Source organism: Coregonus clupeaformis, chromosome 12, assembly GCF_020615455.1.
Source record: "Coregonus clupeaformis isolate EN_2021a chromosome 12, ASM2061545v1, whole genome shotgun sequence".
Lineage (NCBI taxonomy): Eukaryota > Metazoa > Chordata > Actinopteri > Salmoniformes > Salmonidae > Coregonus > Coregonus clupeaformis.
The window spans coordinates 9,714,706-9,724,404 of record NC_059203.1 but is presented as its reverse complement, the minus strand read 5'-3'; positions in this window follow the sequence as shown (position 1 = coordinate 9,724,404).

The window sequence follows — 9,699 nt, the reverse complement described above, 5'->3', positions numbered from 1 at the left end:
TACATCTGACAACAAAGTGCTCTGTTACACATCAAAACATTTTTTTTTCAAAACATTCCCATGAGAACACAGTGAAAACTTTTGAAGCTTTGTACTAAATATGCAAATATCCTTTCTTACAACACAGCTGTAACGATCCCGGCAGTCTGAGTCGGGTCCTGTCTGGTGACTAGTTTTTCCTGTTCGTGATCTCCAGTTTCCCGAGGGTTCGGGAACGCTCCGGGGAGCTCTCTTGTTTTCCGCACCTGCATCCCATCAGCAATCTGCACACCTGGTCCTGATCATCACCCTTCTTAGGCTCTGGCCGAACATCCAGTTCCTGCCGGATCGTTAGCCATGAACAGTATGTTTGTCAGCGTATCAGCCTTTGAGTTCTAGCGTTAGTTTTGTTGTTTTGCACCTTGTTGATTTGCTGTGTACTCACCTCCGTTTTGTTCTGTCTGCAGTCTCTCACCCGAACCTTCACCCAACCTCTGCCTGATGGTCGGCGGCTGCCGAGCCATTTCTGGACCTACCACTGCACCCTCAACAACCCATCCACGCCACCCGCTCTGTCCCTGGATTATTCAGCCTCACTCGGGAGTCACTTAAATAAACACTCACCTTTGTCTCTAAGTACCTTGTCCTGGTCTGCTTCTGGGTTCTGGCGTAGTAAACCGTGACAGAACGATCCGGCCAGTAATGAACCCAGCGGACCTGGACTCTGTTCGCCATGCCATTACCCATCAGGAGAAGATGTTGGGCCATCATAGCACGGTACTACAGGAGATCGCGTTGTCAGTTCGGAACCTTTCTACCGGTCTGACGGAGGTCCAGAACCAACGCAAAGTTCCGGTGGAGGATCCACTACCGGTTTCACCCATCTCGCCTGCCGCTTCTGGAGCTGTGTCCTTCCGTGAGCCCGAGGTTCCGACGCCGGATAGATATGAGGGGGAGCTGGGAAGATGCCGTTCCTTCCTTATGCAGTGTGGATTAGTGTTCGATCTACAGCCCTACTCTTATGCCACAGACAAGGCTAGGATAGCCTTTGTGATTGCGTTGCTGCGTGGTCGAGCGCTGGAGTGGGCTTCAGCCGTTTGGGAACGACAAGACCCCTGCATGGCTTCATACCAGGGGTTCACGGCCGAGATGAGGAAGCTCTTCGACCATTCCGTCCGAGGGAGGGACGCAGCTAGGCGCCTGTTTTCGCTTCACCAAGGAACTCGCAGCGTGGCCGACTTCGTGATCGAGTTCAAGACGTTGGCTGTGGAGAGTGGGTGGAACGAGGAGTCTCTGCAAGCGGCCTTTACCAGGGTCTGTCGGAGCAGCTCAAGGATGAGTTGATCTCCTATCCGGAGCCTAGTGACCTGGACAGCTTGGTAGCCTTGTCTATTCGGGTGGATAATCGAGTCCGAGAGCGAAGGAGGGAGAAGCAATGGGGTCCGTCCAATCGATCAGCTTCTCAGTTCCCAGTCGGGTCGGGTGGTGGACCAGAACACGTCGATCATTCTCCACCACAATGGATTAGTGGAGAGGTCCTCTCTCCCGATTCTGAACCCATGCAAGTGGGGCGGCACGGGTTAACCAAGGAGGAGCGTCAACATAGACGTCAGACCAACTGCTGCCTCTACTGTGGTAGCTCGGGACATTACATCTCCACTTGTTCCCGGCGGTCGTCAAACTGCCCGGCTCGCTAAAGTTGGGAGGACTTTTAGCGAGCCAGTTTCAACCTCTCAGTACCTCTGTCAGACCCCGTTTCCCGGCTACCCTTGTGAACAGGAATCAGAGCTTAGCGCTTAACGCTTTTATCGATTCAGGTGCCGATGGAAGCTTTCTTGATGCCGAGTTGGTGGAACAGCTGGGGCTTTCAAGGAGCAATTGCCGGAAGCCATTGAAGCGACCACTCTGAACGGCAGTAGTCTGGCACGTATCACGATGAGGACTGAACCGGTTAAGATGCGGTTGTCGGGGAATCACTCTGAGATGATTTCATTCTTCATTCTGCCGTCTTCCCATGTTCCTCTGGTCCTTGGATACCCCTGGCTGAAGGAACACAATCCCACGTTCGATTGGGTGACGGGCAAGGTAACGAGTTGGAGCCTTGATTGTCATGCTAACTGTCTCAAGACTGCCTGCCCCCATTCGGTTCCCAGTCAGGTGATTGAGGCTAAACCCCCAGATTTGTCCCTGGTTCCCGAGACATATCACGATTTGGGGGAAGTTTTCAGTAAGCAGAAGGCTCTGTCACTCCCTCCCCCACCGACCATATGATTGTGCCATCAACCTGGTCCCTGGAGCTGTCTACCCCAAGGGAAGGTTATACAGTATCTCCCGACCTGAACGTGAGGCGTTGGAGACCTACATCAAGGAGTCCCTAGCTGCTGGTCTCGTTCGTCCCTCGTCATCACCCCTGGGGCAGGATTCTTCTTTGTGGGTAAGAAGGATGGCTCTCTTCGACCATGTATTGATTATCGGGGGTTGAATGACATCACGGTCAAGAACAAGTATCCCCTGCCCTTGATGAGTTCTGCCTTCGACTCCTTACAGGGTGCTACGGTGTTCACCAAGCTAGACCCTACGCAATGCGTATCACCTGGTCCGGATCAGAGAGGGGGACGAGTGGTTGACGGGGTTCAATACACCGATGGGTCACTCGAGTATCAGGTGATGCCGTTTGGACTGACCAATGCTCCAGCGGTATTCCAGAGTATGGTGAACGACGTCCTGAGAGATATGATCGGTCTCTTTGTGTTTGTTTACCTGGATGACATTCTGATCTTCTCGAAGGAACCTTCCGACCACGTCCAGCATGTCCGGCAGGTTCTGCAGCGATTGTTGGAGAATCGCCTGTTCGTGAAGGCCGAGAAGTGCGAGTTTCACGCCCACACGACATCCTTTCTCGGGTACATCATCTCCAGGGGAGAGATTAGGATGGACCAGGAGAAGGTTAGAGCGGTTCTGGAATGGGCCCAGCCCGGTACGAGATTGCAGCTCCAGAGATTTTTGGGGTTTGCGAATTTCTACCGCAGATTCATCCGGGATTACAGCCGTGTGGCCGCTCCGTTAACTGCCTTGACTTCCAGTATCAGGACCTTCAAGTGGAATCCGGAGGCGGATCGAGCGTTTCTGGATTTGAAGAGGCGATTCACCAACGCACCGATTCTCTCTCAACCGGACACGGCCCGTCAGTTCGTCGTTGAAGTGGACGCGTCTGATGTGGGAGTTGGTGCCATCCTGTCGCAGCGATGCTCCACGGACAGTAAACTCCATCCCTGCGCCTACTACTCTCGTCGCCTTTCGCCTGCGGAGAGGAATTACGATGTGGGTAACCGGGAGCTTCTCGCGGTGAAACTTGCCTTGGAGGAGTGGCGCCACTGGTTGGAGGGGGGCGGAGCAACCGTTTATTGTCTGGACTGACCACAAGAATCTTGCTTACGTGCAATCGGCTAAACGTCTCAACTCCCCGTCAGGCCAGGTGGGCGTTGTTTTTCGGACGATTCAAGTTTTCCCTGACGTTCCGACCTGGATCTAAGAACGGCAAGGCGGACGCCTTGTCCCGGATGTTCTCCAAGACGGAGGAGAGTGGGTCCAAGACCGAGACAATTCTCCCCCGGAACTGCGTCGTGGGAGCAGTTATGTGGAAGATTGAGGAGGAGGTGCTGGCGGCCCTTCGGACTCAGCCCGGTCCCGGTAACGGTCCACCCGGTCGGTTGTTTGTGCCTGAGTCGGTTCGTCCTGCTGTCCTCCAATGGTCCCACGCCAGCAAGATGGCTTGTCACCCTGGCGTGGCTCGGACAATGGCGTTTCTTCGCAGACGTTTTTGGTGGCCTGCCATGGCCGAGGATACTCGGGGTTTTGTTGCTGCCTGTCCAGTGTGTGCGCAGAATAAGAGTACCAATCGGCCCAGCTCTGGACTACTTCACCCCCCTTCCTATTCCCCGCGCGACCATGGTCGCATCTGGCCCTGGACTTCGTCACTGGGTTGCCCGCTTCTGAGGGGAACACGGTCGTTCTGACTATCGTGGACAGATTCAGCAAGTTCGCCCACTTTGTGCCAATTGCCAAGCTTCCCTCTGCCTCGGAGACGTCCGAGATCCTGGTTAGGGAGGTTTTCAGGGTCCACGGTTTGCCCAGTGATATCGTTTCCGACCGTGGCCCTCAGTTTACCTCTGCTGTCTGGAAGTCCTTCTGTTTGGCCATTGGAGCTACAGTCAGTCTCACATCTGGTTTTCACCCCCAATCCAATGGTCAGGCGGAGAGAGCCAACCAGAAGATGGAATCCACGCTACGCTGTCTGGTCTCTTCCAACCCCACCTCCTGGGTTTCTCAGTTGCCGTGGGTTGAGTATGCCCACAATACTCTCCCTACATCTGCCACTGGGATGTCTCCCTTCCAGTGCCTGTATGGCTACCAACCTCCCCTGTTCCCTTCTCAGGAGAAGGAGCTCTCAGTGCCTTCGGTTCAGGCCCATATTCGTCGTTGCCACCGGACCTGGCATCGGGCCAGAAAGGCACTCCTTAGAGTTTCGGACCGGTATCAGCTCCAGGCGAATCGTCGCCGGATCCCCGCTCCCACCTATACCATCGGAGATAGGGTTTGGTTGGCCACACGGGATCTTCCGTTACGGACTGAGTCTAGGAAGTTGTTACCGAAGTTCATTGGTCCGTTTGTGGTGGAGAAGGTGATCAATCCAGTGGCAGTTCGACTCAAACTACCGAGGACACTCAGAGTCCATCCCACCTTTCATGTCTCCTGCCTCAAGCCTGTCTTCCTCAGTCCTCTGTTGCCTCCTCCGCCTCCTCCTCCTCCTCCTCGGATGATCGGAGGTGGTCCTGCCTACACGGTGCGTCGCATCATGGATTCCAGACGGCGGGGCCGGGGTTTCCAGTATCTCGTGGACTAGGAGGGGTATGGCCCTGAAGAGAGGAGTTGGATTCCGCGGCGACAGGTTCTAGATGCTGACCTCATCAGTGACTTCTACCGCCTCCATCCTGGCGCTCCGGGAGTCCGCCCGGTGGCGTTCGTCGGAGGGGGGTACTGTAACGATCCCGGCAGTCTGAGTCGGGTCCTGTCTGGTGACTAGTTTTTCCTGTTCGTGATCTCCAGTTTCCCGAGGGTTCGGGGAACGCTCCGGGGAGCTCTCTTGTTTTCCGCACCTGCATCCCATCAGCAATCTGCACACCTGGTCCTGATCATCACCCTTCTTAGGCTCTGGCCGAACATCCAGTTCCTGCCGGATCGTTAGCCATGAACAGTATGTTTGTCAGCGTATCAGCCTTTGAGTTCTAGCGTTAGTTTTGTTGTTTTGCACCTTGTTGATTTGCTGTGTACTCACCTCCGTTTTGTTCTGTCTGCAGTCTCTCACCCGGAACCTTCACCCAACCTCTGCCTGATGGTCGGCGGCTGCCGAGCCATTTCTGGACCTACCACTGCACCCTCAACAACCCATCCACGCCACCCGCTCTGTCCCTGGATTATTCAGCCTCACTCGGGAGTCACTTAAATAAACACTCACCTTTGTCTCTAAGTACCTTGTCCTGGTCTGCTTCTGGGTTCTGGCGTAGTAAACCGTGACAACAGCCAAACTCCCTAAAAATAAAAACATTCAGGAGGACACATTGAAGAAGTATGCAACAATGAAGAACAAACTGAGGATTTCTAGCACAAACAAGGAAACTTCGGTCCTAGTGGCAGCTCCAAAGCCATTCCCAAGCCCTTTCATTCAGGAACATTCAAAAAGGCATAATGAGGCGGGTTGAATTACTTTGAAGCATACATAAATAATTTGAGGATAAACCACAAAGACTGTCTTATTCAGGAAACAACCACATATACTGTAGAGCTTGTTGCTTCAGGAATTCTCATTGTTCAAGGTAACAATTAGCCATGTCCTCCCTACCCTCTATTTTTAAACCCCTTTGAGGAAATCCAGACTGAATAACACTAAGATGACTGCCTCACCCAGCAGAGAGGAAAGTCTTTAGTCCTGATTTTGGTCAATATAGTATTTAGTCACAGTTGAATTTATAGTGTTTATGTTTTTCAGCTGGCCAAGCAAGCATGCAAAGCTGTTCAATTGTTATTATTGTGATTCAAACAATTAATTAAGTGTGTGCATCTTTGCTCACACAAAGCCACACACACATGACATGGTCTTTGTACTTAGTTGCTTTCCTTCCTTTTTTTGCTTTCTAAAAGGTAAAGTGTATTTTGATCTTTTGAGTGTCTTATTGCAAAACAGCAACACTGTATTTGTTGGTTTCATAAAGTAGTACCATAGTAAAAACGAGTCAAGTTTGTACTTGCTTTATGTGGGCTCCAGTGAGAGTTTCATGATAACACTATATGGATGTTGACCTTACAGTATGTGGGGATTTTTTTCAGTAACGCATTCTTGCGGTGAATCTATCAGTCAATGAAAGATTCATTTTGAGAATTATAACTCGCTGGGCCCAGCAAGCCATGCCCTCTATGTCAGTATGACCAAGGTCAGGACAATACTGATGAAATCTGTGGTCAGAAGCTGTTTGTAACATATTGGCTCCCCCTTGTGGACCAAAACACAAGTCCAAGGTCCTTAACCACAGTATGAACAGCAACAGACAGACATTTTCTTACCTGATCAAACCAAAGGCATGTTGCTCAAATTAACATCAACAGTTTTTCTTCCTATTACAAGTAACCCATTTCCATGTAACTTTTGCCATACAGGAATAATAGTCACATCTGGACACATTATTTAATAGACGGTAACCTCTGAGTTCTACTGGACTAGGGACGACAGTAGTACAGTAAAGTAGTATAGCTTAGTGTAATAATCTAGTGAAGTAGTATCTGTTTATCCTTTGGTAACCTGTCAGACTGTCCCCCCACTGTCCATGCACTAACACTGGCATTTCAAACACTTTGCCTGTAACGATCCCGGCAGTCTGAGTCGGGTCCTGTCTGGTGACTAGTTTTTCTGTTCGTGATCTCCAGTTTCCCGAGGGTTCGGGAACGCTCCGGGGAGCTCTCTTGATTTCCGCACCTGCATCCCATCAGCAATCTGCACACCTGGTCCTGATCAGCACCCTTCTTAGGCTCTGGCCTAAAATCCAGTCCCCTGCCGGATCGTTAGCCATGAACAGTAGGTTTACCAGAGTATCAGTCTTAGAGCCTAGCGTTAGTTTTGTTGTTTTTGCACCTTGTTGGTTTGTTGCCTACTTACCCCCGTTTTGTTCCATCTGCAGTCACCCGTCCGGAACCTTCATCCAACCTCTGCCTGGTGGTCGGCTGCCGACCCAGGATGGGATCAACCACTGCACCCCCAACAACTAATCAACGCCGCCCGCTCTGTTCCCTGGATTATTCAGCATCACTCTTGAATTTGTAATAAACACTCACCTTCGTTTCAACTTACCTTGTCCTGGTCTGCTTCTGGGTTCTGGCTTAGCAACTCGTGACAGAACGATCCGGCCAGTAATGAACCCAGCGGACCTGGACTCTGTTCGCCATGCCATTACCCATCAGGAGAAGATGTTGGGCCATCATAGCACGGTACTACAGGAGATCGCGTTGTCAGTTCGGAACCTTTCTACCGGTCTGACGGAGGTCCAGAACCAACGCAAGTTTCCGGTGGAGGATCCACTACCGGTTTCACCCATCTCGCCTGCCGCTTCTGGAGCTGTGTCCTTCCGTGAGCCCAAGGTTCCGACGCCGGATAAATATGAGGGGGAGCTGGGAAGATGCCGTTCCTTCCTTATGCAGTGTGGATTAGTGTTCGATCTACAGCCCTACTCTTATGCCACAGACAAGGCTAGGATAGCCTTTGTGATTGCGTTGCTGCGTGGTCGAGCGCTGGAGTGGGCTTCAGCCGTTTGGGAACGACAAGACCCCTGCATGGCTTCATACCAGGGGTTCACGGCCGAGATGAGGAAGCTCTTCGACCATTCCGTCCGAGGGAGGGACGCAGCTAGGCGCCTGTTTTCGCTTCACCAAGGAACTCGCAGCGTGGCCGACTTCGTGATCGAGTTCAAGACGTTGGCTGTGGAGAGTGGGTGGAACGAGGAGTCTCTGCAAGCGGCCTTTTACCAGGGTCTGTCGGAGCAGCTCAAGGATGAGTTGATCTCCTATCCGGAGCCTAGTGACCTGGACAGCTTGGTAGCCTTGTCTATTCGGGTGGATAATCGAGTCCGAGAGCGAAGGAGGGAGAAGCCATGGGGTCCGTCCAATCGATCAGCTTCTCAGTTCCCAGTCGGGTCGGGTGGTGGACCAGAACACGTCGATCATTCTCCACCACAAAGGATTAGTGGAGAGGTCCTCTCTCCCGATTCTGAACCCATGCAAGTGGGGCGGCACGGGTTAACCAAGGAGGAGCGTCAACATAGACGTAAGACCAACTGCTGCCTCTACTGTGGTAGCTCGGGACATTACATCTCCACTTGTTCCCGGCGGTCGTCAAACTGCCCGGCTCGCTAAAGTTGGGAGGACTTTTAGCGAGCCAGTTTCAACCTCTCAGTACCTCTGTCAGACCCCGTTTCCCGGCTACCCTTGTGAACAGGAATCAGAGCTTAGCGATTAACGCTTTTATCGATTCAGGTGCCGATGGAAGCTTTCTTGATGCCGAGTTGGTGGAACAGCTGGGGCTTTCCAAGGAGCAATTGCCGGAAGCCATTGAAGCGACCACTCTGAACGGCAGTAGTCTGGCACGTATCACGATGAGGACTGAACCGGTTAAGATGCGGTTGTCGGGAATCATTCTGAGATGATTTCATTCTTCATTCTGCCGTCTTCCCATGTTCCTCTGGTCCTTGGATACCCCTGGCTGAAGGAACACAATCCCACGTTCGATTGGGTGACGGGCAAGGTAACGAGTTGGAGCCTTGATTGTCATGCTAACTGTCTCAAGACTGCCTGCCCCCATTCGGTTCCCAGTCAGGTGATTGAGGCTAAACCCCCAGATTTGTCCCTGGTTCCCGAGACATATCACGATTTGGGGGAAGTTTTCAGTAAGCAGAAGGCTCTGTCACTCCCTCCCCACCGACCATATGATTGTGCCATCAACCTGTTCCCTGGAGCTGTCTACCCCAAGGGAAGGTTATACAGTATCTCCCGACCTGAACGTGAGGCTTTGGAGACCTACATCAAGGAGTCCCTAGCTGCTGGTCTCGTTCGTCCCTCGTCATCACCCCTGGGGGCAGGATTCTTCTTTGTGGGTAAGAAGGATGGCTCTCTTCGACCGTGTATTGATTATCGGGGGTTGAATGACATCACGGTCAAGAACAAGTATCCCCTGCCCTTGATGAGTTCTGCCTTCGACTCCTTACAGGGTGCTACGGTGTTCACCAAGCTAGACCTACGCAATGCGTATCACATGGTCCGGATCAGAGAGGGGGACGAGTGGTTGACGGGTTTCAATACACCGATGGGTCACTTGAGTATCAGGTGATGCCGTTTGGACTGACCAATGCTCCAGCGGTATTCCAGAGTATGGTGAACGACGTCCTGAGAGATATGATCGGTCTCTTTGTGTTTGTTTACCTGGATGACATTCTGATCTTCTCGAAGGAACCTTCCGACCACGTCCAGCATGTCCGGCAGGTTCTGCAGCGATTGTTGGAGAATCGCCTGTTCGTGAAGGCCGAGAAGTGCGAGTTTCACGCCCACACGACATCCTTTCTCGGGTACATCATCTCCAGGGGAGAGATTAGGATGGACCAGGAGAAGGTTAGAGCGGTTCTG